The sequence below is a fragment of the Coptis chinensis genome, chromosome 8, assembly GCF_015680905.1.
Source record: "Coptis chinensis isolate HL-2020 chromosome 8, ASM1568090v1, whole genome shotgun sequence".
NCBI classification, from domain to species: Eukaryota; Viridiplantae; Streptophyta; class Magnoliopsida; order Ranunculales; family Ranunculaceae; genus Coptis; species Coptis chinensis.
Genome location: NC_141463.1, coordinates 23,220,644 through 23,241,368, shown reverse-complemented (window position 1 = coordinate 23,241,368; position 20,725 = coordinate 23,220,644). Strand labels below are relative to the sequence as shown.

The 20,725-nt window shown below is 36.5% G+C and overlaps 1 long non-coding RNA gene across 3 annotated transcripts; it reads right to left on the bottom strand.

Moving 5' to 3' along the window:
* Nucleotides 1-1,284: 1,284 nt before the first annotated feature.
* LOC147480624 (uncharacterized) lies at nucleotides 1,285-18,088 on the bottom strand. Of its 3 annotated transcripts, none has more exons than XR_015206691.1 (5): nucleotides 17,816-18,088; nucleotides 8,278-8,765; nucleotides 7,615-7,666; nucleotides 6,686-7,137; nucleotides 1,285-1,341 (listed from the first exon to the last, which is right to left on the bottom strand). It is a non-coding gene; the product is annotated as an uncharacterized LOC147480624 (long non-coding RNA). The 3 variants fall into 3 exon arrangements; XR_015206690.1 differs by having other exon boundaries at nucleotides 6,686-7,666; nucleotides 8,278-8,479; nucleotides 8,588-8,765; XR_015206689.1 differs by having other exon boundaries at nucleotides 6,686-7,666.
* Between the last annotated feature and the right edge of the window lie 2,637 nt (nucleotides 18,089-20,725).

Here is a 20,725-nt window from a genome sequence, read left to right as displayed (position 1 = left end):
TTTTTCAGAAAAAAAAAATCAATATAATATTGGAATATTGATACTATACACTTATCATTTAAAAAATTACCTTCTTTCGATTTTGGTTTATCAATGTAGTAAGAACAAAAACCAAGTAAGAACGATTTTTTTGTGGAACAAAAGAATAATCTACAACAACTAATTTAACAGCAACAACAACAAAATAATCAACATCAACACCAAAAGAAGAAATTAAAGAACCAATTTTCTTACAGAGCTATTGGTAATTTATTTTTTATCTTCGATTAATTTGTTTGGAGTTTTGAGAAGACAATAGTAAGGATCGAATAATTGTTTACAATATGGAACTTTGTTGCTTCGTTGGGGATTTGGTTTTTGGATCGGTGGAGAAGAGTGGGTGTTTGTTGATCGGTGTTTACTGGTGGTTTCTCTGTAGCTTGTTGTTACCAGGCCGAATTTGCTTGACAGAGAAAACGTGGGTAACGAACATCTTCTTTCTTCCTCTTGTTTTGATTGGATGAAGGAGGAAGCGAGAAAGGAGTTGAAGAAGAGACGCCATGTGCCTTTTCTTTTCTTAATTTTCTTTTTGGTAATTTTGGATTCGGTAATTAAATTGGGATTTGGGGAGGTTATAGAAAATTAAGAATAGATTAGGAAGAATTAAGCAATACTGTTCCATTGATAAATTAAGTGGCCAATTCATAATTAATAAGGTAATTAATTGGTATCACAGCAAGCTCGAATCAAGTAATGTTAGTATCCCCTTCTTTCATCCTACACCAAATCCTACCAGTGATGTTTAGTGTCCTTGTCCTACATTACTCCCTCAAGCTATTACTGCTGCTAAAGTCATGTACGATAGATAGCGCTATAAGATATTAACATGCTCAAAGTAGTTGTAGTCACGATGTGCAAAACCAGTACTGAACTACATCATGGACATCATTTTGCCAAATCATTTCAACCAAAGAATTCTACTCATCGAGATTTACTCGAGGGGAAGATAATAATATAGAAAGATACATCTAAAATATTTCAAAAAAGCAATTCGAAAAAATATGATTAAAAAGATTAAAAGCTGAAATTCAAAGTATTCACTAACCCGTATCCCAATTGTTTGAAGGAACATTTTCAGTATTTCTATAGCCGAACATTGCTTTCTCAGAAGTTATCGATTAGAACTTTCAAGATACTACCCAGTTCTACGATTATGACTGCCGAGAAACTTCGAAAGAACTTCAATTTGGAAGTTTTGTCGCACCTTCAAACCCCCACCTTGAACAACAAACAATAAACGCTTTCGAGATATCTGGAACGCCGCTCTTGGCCAAGATATCTCCCATTCCCTTCAAGTCCATTCTTCCCCGTTGTGTTTTTGGATAAAACAAGAGGTGAACTTGGGCTTGGGCTTGAAACTCTCTTTGATCCCTTATCTTCTTTTGGTAGACCATTTTTCTTAAACCTGTTTCCCCGTGATAAGTTTGGAAACGAGAATTGATATGGATTGGGAAACGGATGTGATAGACTTGTAGAATCCAATTCTTATCGGAACCGGATCGGATACCTATCCGGATCTACCGAGTGCTCCACATTTTCCTCTATAAATACTCCTAGAGCAACGGCTAATAATGTGTGCAAAACTATTTTCTATACTAAGTTGAGGGCTTTCATAAGATCGAATCGTGGTTCTTCTTTTCTTCTTTGGTTTATCTGCAGAAACAAAGGAGAGTCTATCCGGGTCATTGTATCCCGGAGGTTGACGCTTTGTCTCCGCATAAAGAGGAACGTATGCGCAAACAACCTTAAAAGAAAGCGTTTGATCCGGTGCCTCGGCCGACCTTCTTATTCCGCAGTTTGTTCTTGTTGCAAAGAATTGTTACCAACAATTTTAAGGTTGTTTGAACAATGAATACGAAGAAAGGTTAAAATTTGTTTATCGGTTTTCGTTTATGGGATAAGCGATTAAGAGTTGTACCATCTTATCTGATGAGGCCGGTTGGTTGGGGTTATGGGGTTCTTGGTATGTGACTTCTTGATTCGAGGAAGCTATGAGGATCATGATCCTCGACCACCACTACTAGGGGAGAAACAAGTGAAACCGTAGCCGACAAACCTCCAATCCGACTCTTCTAACTTATTAAAGTAAGGGTGCCATCTAAGATGAGCAATGGGAGGATTATTCTGAACTTCAACTGTGACATGTACGGTGGTATGGTCACATCCTCATCTAATAAAATAAAAAATAAAAAACTCAATCTTTGGTTGGTTTTTAGAAACTGGTATTATGAATCTTTGGTCGTTGAAGACAGAAAGATAAAATTGAATCTTTATATAAGTTATCTTGGAATCTTCTTCTAGCGATACATAGAAGTGTTTCATATGGATACTTGTATAGGCTCTTCAGCCAGCATGGTGATGGTTACATCAGGAGCTTACTAAGTTCGAAATTCGGAATTGGAGATTATCCGGAAAAAAATAGTTCGAAATTCGGAATTGGAGATTATCGGAAAAAAGAAAATAGTTCGAAATTCGGAATTGGAGATTATCGGAAAAAAGAAAATAGTTCAAAATTCGGAATGGTGGGACTGTTCTGACGAAAACGGCTATAACATTTTGCTCGATGATCGGATTCATAATCCGCTTTTTGCGTTAGAAAGCTAACTCAGAGATGTTTCCAACGGTGTATGGCTTAAAGCCTAATTCGTCCAGAGCTGATTCAGTTTTACAGTTCTTTATGGGCCAATTTCTCGTCGAATAGCGAAACGTGGTAATCCGATTTTTCAATCGGATAGGTATCGTATTCCTTACCAAATCTATGCAATTCTTTGTTTTATATTGTGAGGTGAATTAAAACATAGAATTACATGCTAGGGTTTTTAATTTAAGGAAATTTAAAACCTAAGTCTATATGTTCTAGTTATTTATCTAGTCAATATATTGTGGCACTGGGTGTTGGTTAACATGCATTGAAAGTTTTTTCATTGACTAGATATAATTGTTTGAGATTAGTTTCTTATTTGTACATATATGATCACCAAGGTTGGTGTCTTTGTTTGTAAGGGATATGCATGTAAGGAGATTTGAAGTTTGTTGATCCCACATCTAGTAGTAATGGAGCTACATTTCTATTGATATAGAACCCCATACCTTAGATGAGGTCCAACTGAGGTTTGGGCCAAGTGATGGCTTAGGTTGGGGACAGTATCAGTCTTGGGTGAGACATCTGTGAGAGTACCATGGATGGTCCCTAGACTTGGCCCTGGTCATGCCCGACTGGTGAAACAAAGCCGATGGTTCGGTTAGATCAGTTTCGGTCCAAGGTGGAGATTGTTAGGTGTATGGACCGAGTTGGATGTTGTTGATCTTAATAATCTTTTACTTCTACTTACATGATTTCTTGTTCTGTTAATGTTGGCATAGTAGATTATGTCATATTAATAGGAAATATGTTAAGAACATGAGCATACTTGGTTTAATTCCTAATTTGGATGGTGATGATTTTGTACACGGTGGATCTTGTACTAAGGCCAAAATCACAAATGAGCGTCACAAGTCAGTTAAAAGAAATACAAATCTACTAGACTTGGTATACACTGATATTTGTGAGCTTGAAGGTGTTCTGACTAGAGCTCCTTGTTTATATGGAATGAATGGAGCAGATGAACGTAAGAACAAAACACTTAAAGGGATTAATTGTTGCTATGTTGCTTAGTTCTGGAGCACCCTCAAATTTGTGGAGGAAGCTGTTTTGATTATTAGCTATATATGTGTTGGATAGAATTGCTAATTCTAATACAAAGGTTACACTTTATGAGCTATTGAAGAACAGGAAGCCTAATTTGAGTTACTTCAGAATATAGGGATGTTTGGCTTTTGTAAGGAAGCATGATCCCAAGATCTCAAAGCTTGAGAGCAAAGCTTATGAGTGTGTCGTTTTAGGCAATGCTATGGAGAGCAATGCCTACGTTTTTCTAGATATGAAAAGTAATGTTTTTTGTTGATCATCTTATATTGAGTTTCTTGAAGATAGATTTCCATATTTATCTAGAAATAGTGGGGGTGCTAGTGGGAGTAGTATCCTCCAAGTCCCCTAATAATGATGTTTCTGAATTCTGACACTGACATATCTAGATTGCATGATAGAATCATGGACACAGAAGATGAACCTAGAAGATATAAAAGAGCTTAGGGTCACTAAGGTTTTGGGACCCGACTTTGTCATCAGATTTTGGAAGGAGATCCCTCCTCCATTGAAGAAGCTCTCATATCTTTTGTTTTTTCGAAGTTTTGAGAGAAGTCATTCGAGTGAAATTGATTCTCTCATGGAAAACAAAACTTGGAAACTTGTTTATTTGCCTATTGGTTTGTAAAACTATAGGAATCAAATGGGTTTTAAGAAAGAAGTTTAAAACCGATGGTTCGATGGATAAGTTTAAAAGCAAGACTTGTTAGCAAGGGCTTTAGGCAGAGAGAACTTGGTTTCTTTGACACATATTCACATTACACGGATAACATCCATTAGAGTATTATTTTATGTTGATGTTGTTCATAATCTTGTTATTCATCAAATGGATGTTAAGACAGCCTTTCTAAACGGGGATTTAGAAGAGGAGATTTACATGGATCGGCCAACAACAAAGTTATGTGGAACTAGGTAATGGTAAAAAGGTATCGCAGATTACTTAAGTCACTTTATGGGTTGAAAACAGCACCTAAACAAAGGGCATGAGAAGTTTGATAACTTTATAATTACCAGTGGGTTCCAGATAAATGAAAGTAACAAGTGCATTTATCATAAGTATTCTGATGGGATATGTGTTATTATATGCTTATATGTTGATGATCTACTAATCTTTGGTTCCAATTTACATGTTGTGAAAGAAACCAAGAACCTGTTGTCTTCTAACTTTGATATGAAGGACTTAGGTGAGGTTGATGTAATGTTAGGAATCAAAATTACAAGATCGTCTGATGGCATATGGCTGGATCAGTCACACTACATTGAGAAAATGTTGAAGAAGTATAACTACTTTGATTGTGTGACTGTGAGTACTCTTTTTAATTCCTGTGTTAAATTATTTGCGAATAATGGTGAACCTGTGAATCATAAGGAATATGCAAGTATCATTGGTAGTTTGAGATATGCTACAGATTGTTTAAGACCTGACATTGCCTATGTAGTAGGTGTTATTTGCAGGTATACTAGCAAGCAATAGATTCGAATTGGAACATCCTTTCATAAAACTCCGAGGTCACCAGTGGCTATGTGTTTAGCATTGGTGGAGGTGTTGTATCTTGGAAGTCCAAGAAAATGCACCATGATAGCACAGTTTGCTATGGAGTATGAGATTATTGCTTTGGCTAGTGAAGTGAAGAAGCTAGTTGAGTACAAGGCCTTCTTACTCATATACTAGTCTAAGATAGGCGGTATTAATTACAATGATACTTTGTTGATAGCATTACAGACTATTCTTGGGACAAATCCATATTATTTTGATTTTGTGAGATCCTCGAAGATAATCTTGCGGTTTCACAAACCAAAGCTCGCCGAGATACAATGTGGACGCTTTCTACTAGCATGGGGTGAGAAGCCAATTGAAAGGTGAACATCTATGATGGTAACCCAACCTAGGGACTGGAGATCCCAAGAACTAGGTTCAAAGGGAAGAACAAGTCATAGAATGTTGGTTGTGAGACATACATTGTTACTTATCCGTCCCGTTTGGATAGTAAAATGTATGAAATCCTGCAGCGATAAATAGAGGTTGAGGTTTTCTGGGAAAAACTCTTAATGAAGTTCTATGGTCCTTATGGGCGGAGTGCATAGCTACAGGAGCACTCTTGATAGACTCACCTAGTGAATATGAAAGTAGATGCCGCTTTATGAGAATGAGAGTGATTCTCTAGATCATTCACGAATCCAGGAGAGCACAGGGCCTTTAATGTGCAGAACATGAAAGGAGAACACTGGATATGTTGTGCGTGATTATAACTTATTGTATACTCAAGACCTAAGTTTAAGACTTAGTCACTTATGGTTCTTATACTTTGAGTAATTTTCACTACGTAAAGGTTTAAGTCTTGGACACCTTTATCTATGCATAACATGTTGATACTGATATTGATTGCCCTTAAGTATAATTTCTATTTTGTTTTTATCAAAAAATAAGTGGGGGATTGTTGTGTTTTTTGGATAAAACAAGAGGTGAACTTGGGCTTGGGCTTGGGCTCTCTTTGATCCCTTATCTTCTTTTTGGTAGACCATTTTTCTTAAACTGTTTTCGGATAAGTTTGGAAACAGAATTGGATATGGATTGGGAAAACGATGTGATAGAGACTTGTAGAATCCAATTCTTATCGGAAACCGGATCGATTACCCTATCCGATCTACCGAAAGTGCTCCACATTTTCCTCTATAAATACTCCTAGAGCAAATGACTAATAATGTGTGCAAAAACTATTTTCTATACTAAGTTGAGGGCTTTCATAAGATCGAATCGTGGTTCTTCTTTTCTTCTTTGGTTTATCTGCGAGTAAAACAAAGGAGAGTCTATCTGGGTTGTTGTATCCCGGAGGTTGACGCGCTTTATCTCGCATAAAGAGGGAACAGACGCCAAAACAACCTTTAAAGAAAGCGTTTGATCCGTGCCTCAGCCAGCCTTCTTATTCACAGTTTGTTCTTGTTGCAGCAATTGTTACCAACATTCCCTCTATATTTACTTTTTCCAAGTCCAATTCTCAAGTATTCTGGCCTTATTCCGAATCTCTCAAGCATTGCAGGACTTCGAGTCATTACATGTGGTAGGCTATCAAGAACACCATAGCACTCTATCTTACGATCGTCTTGCACTCTTTTTGAAGAAGGGAGTGCACTGTGAGGTACGCAGTCTGCTGGAAACATTATTTCAGGGAAAAAAGAAGTCTCGGCGTCACTTGAGATATTGCAATCAGAAACATAACTCAAACGCATGTTTGTTCCATTGTCCCAGATAGGATTATCAAAGCCCATGTCGTCCTCCTTGAAAGCTCGTCGACTTTTCTTATGTCTTTCAAGTAGTTTAAGGTATGTTGACATGCCTTCAGATGTGCACTTGTGTGGTTCTCGGTCCCTAGAGAGTAACTACTTCTAGGTGGTGTTGGTGAGACTACTGATACCTTGGGGAAAAGATAATGATTTAGATCAAATGCAAAAACTGCTCCCACATTGTCTAGAGCATAAAACTGGTCATTTCAATACATAACATTCAGAATCCGATGAGAGAGAGAAGTTGGGAGGCCAGAGCGTATGAAGGATTTTTCTGTATCAAAGTGTTTTTTTTTTGTTTTTGTTTTTTTGGTTTAAATCGCAGGGTTTTTGAGGTTTTAGCTTTGATCATTTTCCGGAGTTTCTAACTTTTGGGTTTCCATTTTTCTCGAGTAGTTTGGGGTTTAATGTTTTTTTGGCAGGGAAATAAATATAATTACTTGATAGAGAAAGGATATTTAAACAAATGAAGGGAGGTCTAACTAATTATTAGCACCTCCTTTTTTTTAGGAGTCTCTAATATTACTCGGTTTGGAAAATAAAGCGATATGGTGAGGAGAGATGTCAGGTGCGAGCTTTTATATATATATAAACACAATTTCACGTACCAGTGCTACACATGTTTGTCCATATCCTTATCTGCAAGAGTGCGTTTAAGTACTGAAATTCATAAGAAAATAACAAAACGTAAGTGTTTGGAGAGTTCTAGCTGACTATAGTAGAAATTTGCACCCTGAGTTCAAAAGCCTTTTCTAGAAGGTCTTCAACTTTAAATTCATATAGCATATCCGAGAGAAAATCATAACCACAAACAGGATTCCAAGTGCAGTGAAACTGTTTTGGAATAAGCGTACTTTCTTGTTTGATGTGGATCTAGTAATAAAAGAGGATACCCATAATATGGGAATTACAGGCCGGAGATGGATGGTGGATACTGTTTTGGTTCCTAAGGTGAGGATGAGACAACACACAGACAGGCGAGCGAGTTCTGGCATGAATTTTGCCCATGACAGCAGAAAACGACAACAGGGGGTAGGCCAGGAGACGGGGGATAGTGATCAGGGTTTGCAAACCATTGTTGGGGAAGGTGATGTCGTGGCAGTAGTAAAAGAGCTAATAGTAAGTAGTGATCAGCCTTGAGATGGATATGATCTTTCTTTTCTAGGTCTGACCATTGAGGCATTAAGGGACAAAATCATGTTAAATGATGAGGATGAGAATTAGAAGTCATTATCATAGAATTAGATAACAGGAGAAGAAGCTGCATTCACCTGTTCTTAGATCACGTCAAGACAAAAATATAGGATGCACACCACCATCCACCTAGGGAAAATCAACCTGCAAGGCTACCTGAATTGGGTGCAATCTCAAGTACTATTCAACCACTTTTCAGTTTGTCTAACATACCAATAACAATGCAACAATGAAAGGTACTCAACTCCTGATCCCTAAAGCTCCAACTCAAAATCGATCCTATCAAGGAGATTAGAGAAGTAGGGTGACATCTACCACAAACGAATGAAATCATATAAAATCTTTTATGACAAATAAAAGATTGAAGGGTGCTTCTTCTTCACACACCTTTGAAGTATTTAACCATCAATATATTACTTCATTCAGGTTGACAGCATACATAGGAAGGCATATGCCCATCAAGCTGCTAGAGTTTATAGGATTAATTGCTCAAATAAAAGCATGTTGCACACCTTCGTCAGTTTCTCCAGCACCACTGATAAAACCACAGCCTCCACTTCCTCTCCTGCAATGATAATCATTTAAATAAAAATTTGTTTAGAGAATCATAACAATATGAAATACGATCAGAAAATGCGGGATCAATGAATTGTACAAAAGGTTATCAGTTTGACATGTAAAGAGTATTAAATTATTTCTTTCTATGATCACACTAATGCACTTTGTTTTTTCGATAATAAATCACACTAATGCACTCAAACTCATCCTGCTAAAACATATATGATTACTGATAAGAGCCCAAAACTGTAGTTTTAACCCCTTAATAATCATACTTTTAGACCAATTATGTGAATAATAAGTAAGAGTTAATACTGATTACGTGTTTTTATGCATTTCGGGCTTCAAAGTCCATTATGTGCGAGAAATGTGCCACTTTTAGCGAGATAAAGGAGCAATGGTTGGTTGCTAAAGAGTTCTGTGATTAAAGGCCAAGATTCAAGAAGAAAAGCCTTTCTAAAGCCGGTCAAAGCCGAAAAATCAAAGTCAACGCAAAGCTTGACAAAGACAAAAGTCAGTGAGAACTTCCTCCGGCGTATCTTTGGACTCGGACCTCGAATTGGGCCTACCTTATGTCAAAACGACCGGCTCGGAAAGAGCTTTCCAATGGACTAAGCCTTGACCCAATCAGAGGAGCAAAAGTGGACGAAACATCTGTCGAAGCCAACTGCAGCTGCAGAGCCCATTTTGGACTAAAGAAATTGGGTTTTGGGCCCGATTTTCCAGCCCAAAACATGGCTCCAAGCCCATGCACGATTTTTGGATCTGAAAGTATAAAAACAAAAGCTTAGGTATTTGTTAAGGGTAGATAGTTAGGTTAGAAAATAAATTAGGTTAGGTAGCAAATGGAATTAGGTTAGGTTAGAAGGTAGCCATTAGAGAATAGTTTTTAGATCTAAATCTAGTAGTTTTTAGATTCAATTAGTTATTTGAGAATCATATTTAGTTTTTATAATAAAGTATTAGTTCTTCATTTTCAATTTAGATTATTGCTTAAATTCTTATTTAGATTTAGTTGTCTTAAATTTATAATTAGTTTTAGTTTAAACACCAAACACATCACTCTCACCATTGTTCCTTGTGTTGGATCAATTGAATTTGTTTAAGTCTTGAGAATTAAGAGTGGAACGAATCCTTACTCCTTGTATTGCATGATTATGTTTTGAGAGTAAGAAGAATTGATTTAAACGCGTAAGAGCGGTAGGATTACGATATTAGTGTTCTTGTAGCATTAATATTTAGGATTCTACTTGTTTTTACGGGTTATCAAATGGCCGCTACCATCTTAATCTCGTTCAAGACAAGAATTCAATTGCTTGAATCCAGGGGCAATCCCCATTCTCTACCCACCCACCCTTTTAATTTTTCATTCTTAATTCTTGAATTTTCGAACCGCTCAATTTGTTTTAGGCATAGGGGCTGCGGATTCACAGAGAAAAACACTGCAGTGAAGGTATTTCTAAATTTTTGAAAATTCTGAAAATTTTTAGACATAATATCTAATGTGTTGTTGATTTACTGGAATATTTTCAGATTTTTTAAAGTTGGTTTACCTTGTGAAAAAAATACGATCTTTACAGTGCTGCATTTCAGTTTTCACACCGTATGTTCTTGAAAAGCAGACGAGTAAGGTTACTTAGGGAGTTCTAAAAATTCTATAATTTTTACAGGAGTATCTATCCTAAGTGAGGAGTTTTCAGTAAAAATTTGACGAGTTTTTGATTTGTTTTGACCGCCTAAATAGTGGAGTGTTTCCAGTGTGTTTTTGCAGTGTTGCAAACACTTAATATCTGGAACACCAGCCAATAAGGAGAGGTTGTAGAACTCTAATTGCTCTCAAATTTTTACAGGAACAAGTAGGATCTGTCAGGAGTCTCCAATAAAATTTGGAAATTTTTGGCTTTGTTTTGATGGGTTAACCATTCGGTTATTTGTATTGTGTCCGAAAACTGTTTCGCAAACTTTGCAGGGCAGTAGAGGGACTTTCATAGCTCTGATTGATCTGAAATTTTACAGGCTACTTAATAGACGTCTTAGCAAATTACTGTAAAAATTTCAAATTTTTTGGAGTAGGATAAAAGGCCTAAAACTCGAAAACCCTGAGGCGCGACCCGCGCCCAAAAGGAGCGCGACCCGCGCTCAAACGCTGGACATTCGAAAAACCCGAGGTAGCGACTGCGCTTCAAAACCGAAGCGACCAGCTCACAATCTGGAACTCGAATTTGCACCGACCGCACCTGCGCCAAGTGAAGAGCACACATGCGCCCTCGGCTGATTTTGCGGATTTCCGCAGTTTGATTCAAATTTTCAATTTTCAAGTTTTTCGTTCTAACTTGTTATATACACCGAACACGCGTGAACAAGACGCTATTTATAAAGCGAAGCAAGGGCCTTGAATCAGGTATTCCCTTCTTCCACTCTTCGTTTCTTTTTGTCGGAGGAGTTTTAATTCTAGTATAATCGGGCTTGTTTTTCGTAGACATAAATACCACACGCCTATCTAAGAATTTCACATACACCACTTTGATATAATGGTCAAGAAAGAGAGACTCCTCTCTCTCGACTTCTACAAAGCCTTGAGCCGATAGCCCCAAATCTTGCATCGTTCTAGCAGACCGATTGGGGATTTCTCAATCCCCCAAATATTTTAATTTGTTACCCGTTTTTCATGGTTTAGACCATGAAAAACTTATCGGCTACACGTAGGATTGAACAAGTCCTAACAACATTCCACCATCCCACGGTTGGTGCGGAACAAATTAAACCGGGGTATTTCCTTTCACCTTAGCCGATAAAGGCGTCTTGGTTAACTGCCCAAACGCCAAACTCATGGACTCATGGGCTCAACTTGTTCAATTGTTCATGGAACAATTTTACCCACCACTAAAGGCGGATGAAATGCTTCAAAAGATTCATTTCTTCCGCCGTAATCCTCATGAATCCTTTTTAAGCACGGAATCGTTTCAATCGATCTTCTCATTGAATGCCCGCATCATAATCTTCGCGAAAGACACGCTTGTTCGTGCCTTCTTCAAGGGCTTTTACATCGTCATAAGGAGGTTCTAGATATCATGACCGGGGTAGTTTTCTTAATAAAGGAGCCTTAGAGGCTTATAAATTCTTAGAAGATCAATCTAAGAAGAACAACAATTGGGGAGGTAACGATTCCTCCCGGCTCCTCTCCTTCTTCTCTTGAGGTTAAATATGATCCCGAAGCTTAAAACTCTTATCGATGCCCTCACTAAAAGGTAGATGCCATCTCTGTTCAACAACAACCCACTCTAGTCATGAACATTAACTCTACTTTCGTTGTAATGTCTCATTGTAGTCTTGAGCATTCCGACTTCTATTGTCCTCTTGTCTATGCACAAACACCACCACAACCATCACACTTCAAACCGGTTAACTTTCGAACATCAAGGACAAGGGGACTTAGGTGACCCGGAATAGAGGTTTAGTACCCATAACCCGAACTATCAACATGTCAAGACATGAGCGCTCAACAAGCTTTAATTCCAATACAACCATCTACGGACAAAGTAGTAGTGACCTTGTTGGAGATACAAAATCAAATTATGCAACAAAACTCCAACTTGATGAAAGATCGGATGATCAAAACTCTAATATGATGAAACAAACAATGCAAATGATGCGGTCTTTGTGCCAAAAGGTTATTGACATGTCTTCTAACCAAAATAATAACCAAACCCGGCGTGTTTCCAAGTCAAGCAATGCCTAATCCTAAGTCAACAAACACCCCGCCAAATAAAAAGTATTCAGTTAATAATGGTAATATAAACTAAGGGGACTCTGGGACGATCGCTACCCTTCGCTCGTAGTGAGTAGTTGATAACCAAGTGACTATGCCTAAAGATTACCCAAAACTAAAAATGATACCATACCAAATACTATAATAGAAACCAAGACCCTACAACCGTAGTACCAATTAAACGACAACCAAAAGGGAAAGCATTACAAGACCCAATAATAGAAAGTGAAGACCACTACACTGTAGAGGTTCCAATATGGAAACCTAGTTCGAAAGTGATAAAAGATAAAGCAACGGTTAACAAATATGTTCCCCTCATATTAGGCATAAAGATAAACCAATCGTATCCCGAGAGACTAATTGTGTCTAAAAAGATGAGAATTTTGATGAGATTAGGGAAGTGTTTAAAAGTCTAACTATCAACCTACCTTTTCTAGATGCTATAAAAGTCTACCACCGACACGCTAAGTTTCTAAAAGAGTTGTGCACCAAGAAGAGGAAAACCAACATACCCCACGAAGCCTTCTTAATCCGAACAATATCCCTCTTTATCCGAACATAATGGAATTGTTAAGTACAAGGACCACGTAGATCCTACTTCTGTATAATGCACCTTAGGTGATACCTTTATAACAACCTGCTTTATTAGACACGGGAGCGAGTGTTAACTTACTCCCTTTTTATTTATATAAACAACCGGGTCTAACAAAATTTCAACCAACCAAAATGACTTTGCAGTTAGCCGATCGTTCTATTAAGTATCCCAAGGGTGTAGTTGAAAATATTTTCGTTAAAGTTCAGGATTTTTACTATCCAAAATTGACTTTGTTATTCTCGACCACGAAGTTGCTCATGATTCCATTCCCACCATCTTAGGGCGTCCTTTCTTGGCAACCGCCAATGCCCAAATCAATTGTCGGGATGGCTCAATGACTCTTTCTTTTGGAAATCTTTCTGTAGAAGTTAACATGTTTAGACAAAAACATGGACAACTAGGTTTGCCTATAGAAGGAGAAGTGAAGTCCATTGAGAGTTTTGTACCTCACATTAGTGCGGCTGACGCTTTAGTCCCCACTCTAGTAGATACCCCTCTTATGGAAGAAGACAAGGATCACAATTTCTACTCCCTAGACGTAGATAACATCGAGGAAGATTTCCTTCGACTCCTTGAGTTCTCTCCTATTGACATCCATTCATCTCTTGACGCCATGACGGAAGAAGAATTTTTCACCCTCTATCCCAGTGATTCTTCTTACCCACCTATTGAGGAATGCCTTGCATATCTCAAGGCCTTTGATGATATAGAACTAAGAACACTAGTTGAACACCATTCACCCACCTCACATCCTCATGTCACTCATTCACCTTCCATCACGAATGTTCCTCGCCCTCTATCTTTTCAAAGAACCTTTGAGTTTGTACTTGACCTTGGTGTTTCTCCTATGCTTCATAACTATCTAAAACCAACTGGTGAAGAAGTAACACCCAAGGACAAGCCACCTGACACTTTTTCATTTTTTCCATTGTTTCCTTCTCAAATTTATCCACATCCTACGTATCTTCCACAACCATCAATTTTCTCACGTTCATTTACTTGGCATCCCCTTCGTAGGAGGACAAAGAAGAAACTGTATGCTCGATTAGGTTTTAGATCTATAAGGCTTTGCTCTCATTCCACTAAGCTACGTCATAGGAAATCTTGGTGCTTAATTTTGTTTGATGGTGCATTCCATGTTAATTATTTGTGGAAAGACCCACAACTTTTTCGATTGTTGATATATGGTAAACTGCATTTTAATACATATATATTAGATAAAGTCTCGAGTATCGACTATAAAAGACTCATTTTATTCTTGATTGTACTCCATTCCAATCTTATGTTATGGGAGTGCACCATTAAGGCAACCTGGACCCTCCTTTTGGGTGAGTGGTTGTAAGTGTGTCGGATTCTTAGTCTACGTTTCATGTGACTCACGCATTTATCTCTTGCACTTTTCTCATGGATTGAGTAGTGTTTCTCTATGGAGTGAGTTTCATTTTTATTTCTTTATCGTAATTTTGTTTTGTTTTTCTAAAAATCAAACATATAAAAACTAAATAAAATAAAACATAAACATATATTAGTACGTCTAGGGAATCGACTTTAAAAGACCCAAGTTTTCGTGACAATACCAACTTTTCTAAGTATAGGCCAAACAAAATTTTCAAACTTAAAAAGAGTTTTCCAATTTTGTTTGGAGGTGGCGTATTTTGGTATACATTTCAAATCATGTTGCCACCCTAAGCCTGTCATGTTTACTCCGGTAGAGTTTGTGTTAGTTAGTACGTACCAGTTTAATTGTGCTTTATATTATCATATCATCTTTACAATATTTACATTACAGTGCACCGCCAATTTTTGCCACGTTTCTATGGTAAATTCTTTCCTTATCTCTTTACACTTTGAGGACAAAGCGTTCGATTGTTTGGGGGTGGGATAGAAACATTTGCAAAAATTAGACACTTTTAAGATGTAAATTACGCACTTTTATCTATAAAATGTTAAAAATTATAAAAATTAGTTAGTTACATAATTTAATTGTGCTATTGAATTGTTTCATGAACCCACTTCTCCCAAATTGTTTGGGGGTGGTATAGAAACACGATGTAAATGTTAAGCACATATTAGGTTGTATATTACGTATTATTTGTCTTAAAAATAATAAAAATAAAAATAAAATAAAAATAAAAATAAAAATAAAAAAAAGTTTATGCTATACACTTAGGAATATATGGTATTGTTTATTTCTCTATGCTCTTAATAATCTAGAAGTTTCAATGTAGCTTTTGCATTAGAATAGTTTTAGAAACTTAGGTTAATATGTAGGTAATAATCTTTGCATCTATCTATAAATATATTACATGAGTATCTATGATTGTTTGGCAATAAGTTTCTGAAATCTAGGCTAGAGTACTTATTCTACAAATCCCGAGAATATAGCCTAAAGCCTTATATGAAATAAACATTTGAGAAATGACACAAGGGAGAAGTAAAATCCGGATATAGAAATCACACGTCCACTTGCTTGATCACTAAACCATATCCTAAGTGAGAATTTAGGCCCTCTTTGGATCGATATAGCCAGAAATTCAAACCTATGAATTATTTTCCGCTAGTTAAGCCCCTCGAGCCTTTCTTTAGCCTTCCATAAACCACAATTCCTTTACCACCTTACAAAAACAAAACAAAATAAATAATTCAACTTACCCAATCTAGAATAAGTCTGAGAATAGAATGAGTGAAGAAAGAATAAGAGAAAAACCTGTGTAAACAAAAATTAGTTAGTTGCTTCAGAAAAAGAAAAGAAGTTTCCATCCAAGGAAAAGAAAAAGAAAAGTAGAAATAAATAAAAACTCCAAAAATAGAATAAAAGGGAGTCAAAAGCCAAAGAAAAGAAAAAGAAAAATATGGCTAATGATGGAAACAAGGTATAGAAGCAAAAGAAAATAACAAGGTTTTCTCTAAGTTATATAATATGAAGACTCTATTATCTCAGACTTGTCCTTTTGAATATCCATTTCCTTCCTTCTTAAACCATCTCCTAATCCCCGGAACACCTAATAAAAACCTCTAGCTCAATTAGGAATAGGTTAGTGTGATAGTAAGTGGCGGATGTGTTTGATCGACTCCGCTTCCTTGTGTGTCATTGAGATTGTAAGGTAAAGTGTGCCCACTGCATTAACCGAGTAAAAAACTTGAGCGGAAAAAATCGAGTGATTTTTGTCTTGACTTTTATGTGAGGACCTACTTAAGGGACGCTTATTCGAGTTTTCGAAACGGACTGCTAAAGCATTTCATAGCATTACTCATTGTATATATGTTATTAAGTAGATGATTGATTATTATGCATATATTAGCTTAGGTTTTCGACATGACTATTCAGATTCATTGCCCGATTGAGATGTATAGATAATTGAGACATAAATAAAGGAAACAATAGTTTTATTTCTTAGTCGTTGTAGTATAGATGAAGTTTGTGAGTACCTTCAATCGAAAAACTCTCACGAAGCCTATAACTTCGTCCACTAGGGAATTCCTAGTGGTTTAAGGCCTTATTGCATATGGTAAATACAATCGCACTCAGCGAAACGAGAGTAGTTAGAACTCCATTTTTGGTCACTTATTCTAATTTCTCATATTTGCTTGAGGACAAGCAAAATGCTGTTTGGGGGTGGTTTGATAAGAGCCCAAAACTGTAGTTTTAACTCCTTAACAATCATACTTTTAGACCAATTATGTGAGTAATAAATAAGAGTTAATACTGATTACGTGTTTTTATGTATTTCAGGCAGTAAAGTCAATTATGTGTATAAATGTGCCACTTTGGCGAGATAAAGGAGCAAGGGTTGGTTGCTAAGAAGTTCTGCGATAAAGGCCAAGATTCAAGGAGACAAAGCCTTTGTAATGCCCGATCAAAAGCTGAAAAGTCAAAGTCAACGCGGGCAGAAACAACACACAAAGTCAGCAGAACTTCCGAAGGCCATATCTTTGGACTCAGACCTCGGAATTAGGAGTATCTTATGTCAAAACGACCGACTCGGAAAGAGCTTTCCAATGGTCTAAGCCTTGACCCAATCAGAGGAGTAAAAGTGGACGAAACATCTGTTGAAGCCAACTGCAGCTGAAGAGCCCATTTTGGACTAAAGAAATTGGGTTTTGGGCCCGAATTCCCGGCCCAAAACATGGCTCCAAGCCCATGCACGATTTTTAGATCTGAAAGTATAAAAACAAAAGTTTGACTCTTTGTTAATGGCAATTAGGTTAGGTAGCAAATGGAATTAGGTTAGGTTAGAAGGTAGCCATTAGAGAATAGTTTTTAGATCTAAATCTAGTAGTTTTTAGATTCAATTAGTTATTTGAGAATCATATTTAGTTTTTATAATAAAGTATTAGTTCTTCATTTTCAATTTAGATTATTGCTTAAATTCTTATTTAGATTTAGTTGTCTTAAATTTATAATTAGTTTTAGTTTAAACACCAAACACATCACTCTCACCATTGTTCTTTGTGTTGGATCAATTGAATTTGTTTAAGTCTTGAGAATTAAGAGTGGAACGAATCCTTACTCTTTGTATTGCATGATTATGTTTTGAGAGTAAGAAGAATTGATTTAAACGTAAGAACGGTAGGATTACGTATTAGTGTTCTTGTAGCATTAATATTTAGGATTCTACTGTTTTTACGGGTTATCAATTACACTAAAAAGTATAAAATCAAACAAAAAAAGATGAAAACTTTTAATTCTTACTAATCAATGGCAGTGATGAGAACACCAGCCCAAAGTGGCAAATAGCCATGACTCAAAATCTGAATAGCAATAGCACTACCAATAACTTCTTGAATATCAGCACCAATTAAAGCCAACTCAGCCATAATCCACAACAAATACCTAGCCCATTTAGGATACTCATCTCTACAAAGTTCAGCCAAGTGTTTCCCCGTAGCAACACCCAATCTAGCAGACAACAATTGAATCAACAAACCCATTATAGTAGCCCACATTAATAACGACAACAAAGAGTATCCAAAGAATTGCACGATTGTAAATCCTTTCTAAATTTCACGGATCTAAAAAGCTATACTCATTAGAAAACCCGGTCCGTGAATAACCATAGTTTTTTCCATGAGAATGGTGGGGTCGTTGTTGTGTAGTTTTAATTGTTCACGGGAATAATAAATTGCCTGTGTTCGAATATTACTACTTTCTCGTTTGGTGATAGGCCCTTTCTTCATCTTCTTCTTCTTCTGATAAGGATAATGGGGAGTTGGGTATTGTTGTTGTTTGTAATAAACTGAGATTGAAGAGGGTGAGAGAGAAGGATAGGAAATGAGAGGAAGGGATGCACGGAGGGAATTTTTTTCCATTTTTTGAGTGTTTTTTTCTTAAGTGAACTTCCATTTTTCTCTCCTCTTTCTTCGTATTTCTTCCTTTTTTTTTGTAATACCATAATACCCCTAAGTAACACCCTTTTTTTTTAGCGTGTAATTCGAGTGAATTTTTTTAGTTTTAGGAGCCCATAGGAATTAAAGAAGGAGGTCATAGTAATTAAAGAATAAATAAAGGAGAAACTAACAAATTTAGGGAGGTGTTTCTAATTTTTTTCAAGTGACTACTTTTTAGGAGTCTCCCAAAATGCTCGGTTAAGAAAACAAAGGCATGTGATGAGGAGAGAGGTCAGGTGCAAGCTTTTATTAAACCCACTAAAATTCAAAACCAATAATAAAATCCTTGTTCAGTTTACCCGGTGAAATGCTTACCCTCTCCATGACCACACTTCCATTGTCACCAGAATTTTTAGCAATTAGCTTTAGTGGATAGCTGATGGCTCTTTTAACAATAGCTGCCATCCGCCCATGATAATGAACACCGGGCAAAGTAATATAACAAAACAATGCATAATTCTCTCACAGATAAAGAAAAAGTAAACTAAAGTTATTCAAGTCCAAAAGAAGTATATGTCGACATATACCTTTTGCTCCTCGTTATCAAGAGTATCCCTGATAACGTCAATCTTTGCTGCAAGTCTCAGCAGGGTGCACCCTCCACCAACTACAATGCCTTTCTCAACAGTTGCCTGAAAAATCATTGACAACACCAAATTGAGTTCAAAGAATAACTTGTGGAGCAACAACTCAAGAGTCCTAGGGATTGTTATACTTGGACCTGCATTATGTCAACCAAAAGATAGATGGATAAATTGAAATTAATCGAGCAACTATCTCTGAAAGTGCCACTACCATTTTCTTCTTGCTAACCCTATGAGGACCTGTAAATAATAACCAAGCACATCACACTACTTGCCATTTTCTTATTGTGAATTTCTTAAAATTTATGGAAAATTGAGAATCTATATAGGAAATTAAGATAAAATTCTATATACGAAAACTATTTAGCTTGAAATATATGGACTTCTAGCATGATTAGTGGTCTTTATTTGTTCAATATATTTCATCAACTCATATACAATTCCCACCTAGTTAATAGTTTTATTTGCAAATGCATTGCTTTGGTCAGTATTAGCTCATATTTTAAAGAAAAAAATCACGTAGGCAAAAGTTGTCACTAAGCACATTATTGCACGCATATGCAATAAAGAAAGCACTTAGGTTTACACACTACCGAAGCCATATCATTATTAACCCACCGATGCATATATATGAAATAAAATGCCTTTACTGTAGTCATAAACTTGTTAACCCTTTGACCCATGTAACAGAAACTACTAAAGTATATTCAAATCAAAGACAAAAAAATGGCTCACCATCAACAATACCCTTACGGTTCTCTTGTACGTATCACACATTCATGCTTTTTAGAAGGAAAAAAAATCACTCCTAATTACTGAGCTCTCTTATTGGTCCTAACAAACATCTATGTCGCCACTCTCTAAGTCTTAATCTATGAACATTATATCTCCTTACATTCATCTATTCTTTGACATATAATGATGCAGTGCATCTCTCTTAGTAGAAATTTACATGTCATAATCTCATTATAATCATATAGTAATAGACTGAACTGTCAGAGTAATATTGAAGAACTTAGCTTGTTGTCTCAAATATAATAATCAGTTCATTGTCGTAAGATAATCAATCCACCACTTAGGCCCAAAATCACTTCTTTATATAAGTACCAATATACACTTAAAAAATTGCACTTACCGTTGGTAAACTTAAGATTCCTTTGCCCATTTTGTTTGTTTTTCGGCGACATTCTTCCTCTTTTACTTTAACCTGAAAATGCAAACACTGAAAACAATGATGATCTCAAACTCTTTCATAATCTTACGACCTAAAAATGCAAACAATGAAAACAATGATGATCTCAAACACTGAAAATCACCAATTTCACCTGATTGCTTTGAGAGAGAAGGAGCTCAATATTGCATGGGTACTTCTAACCTACAACAACAATAGGGTGAAACACAAACTCACACATCCTTCTTCTTCTCCTTCTTATTATACCACAAACTTAGATCCACATCTCGTATTCTTAACAATTAAACTATTTAAGATGAGGCACATGTTAGCCCATGTTGCATTCTACTTAATTACTCGGGATCTTGAGGACTTAGATTCATTGTTCTTCTAATCTTTAACGTGCTACATTTTTCCCAAAAACAAAAGAGATCAAATAGTTGTGTATTCATCTTGGTGA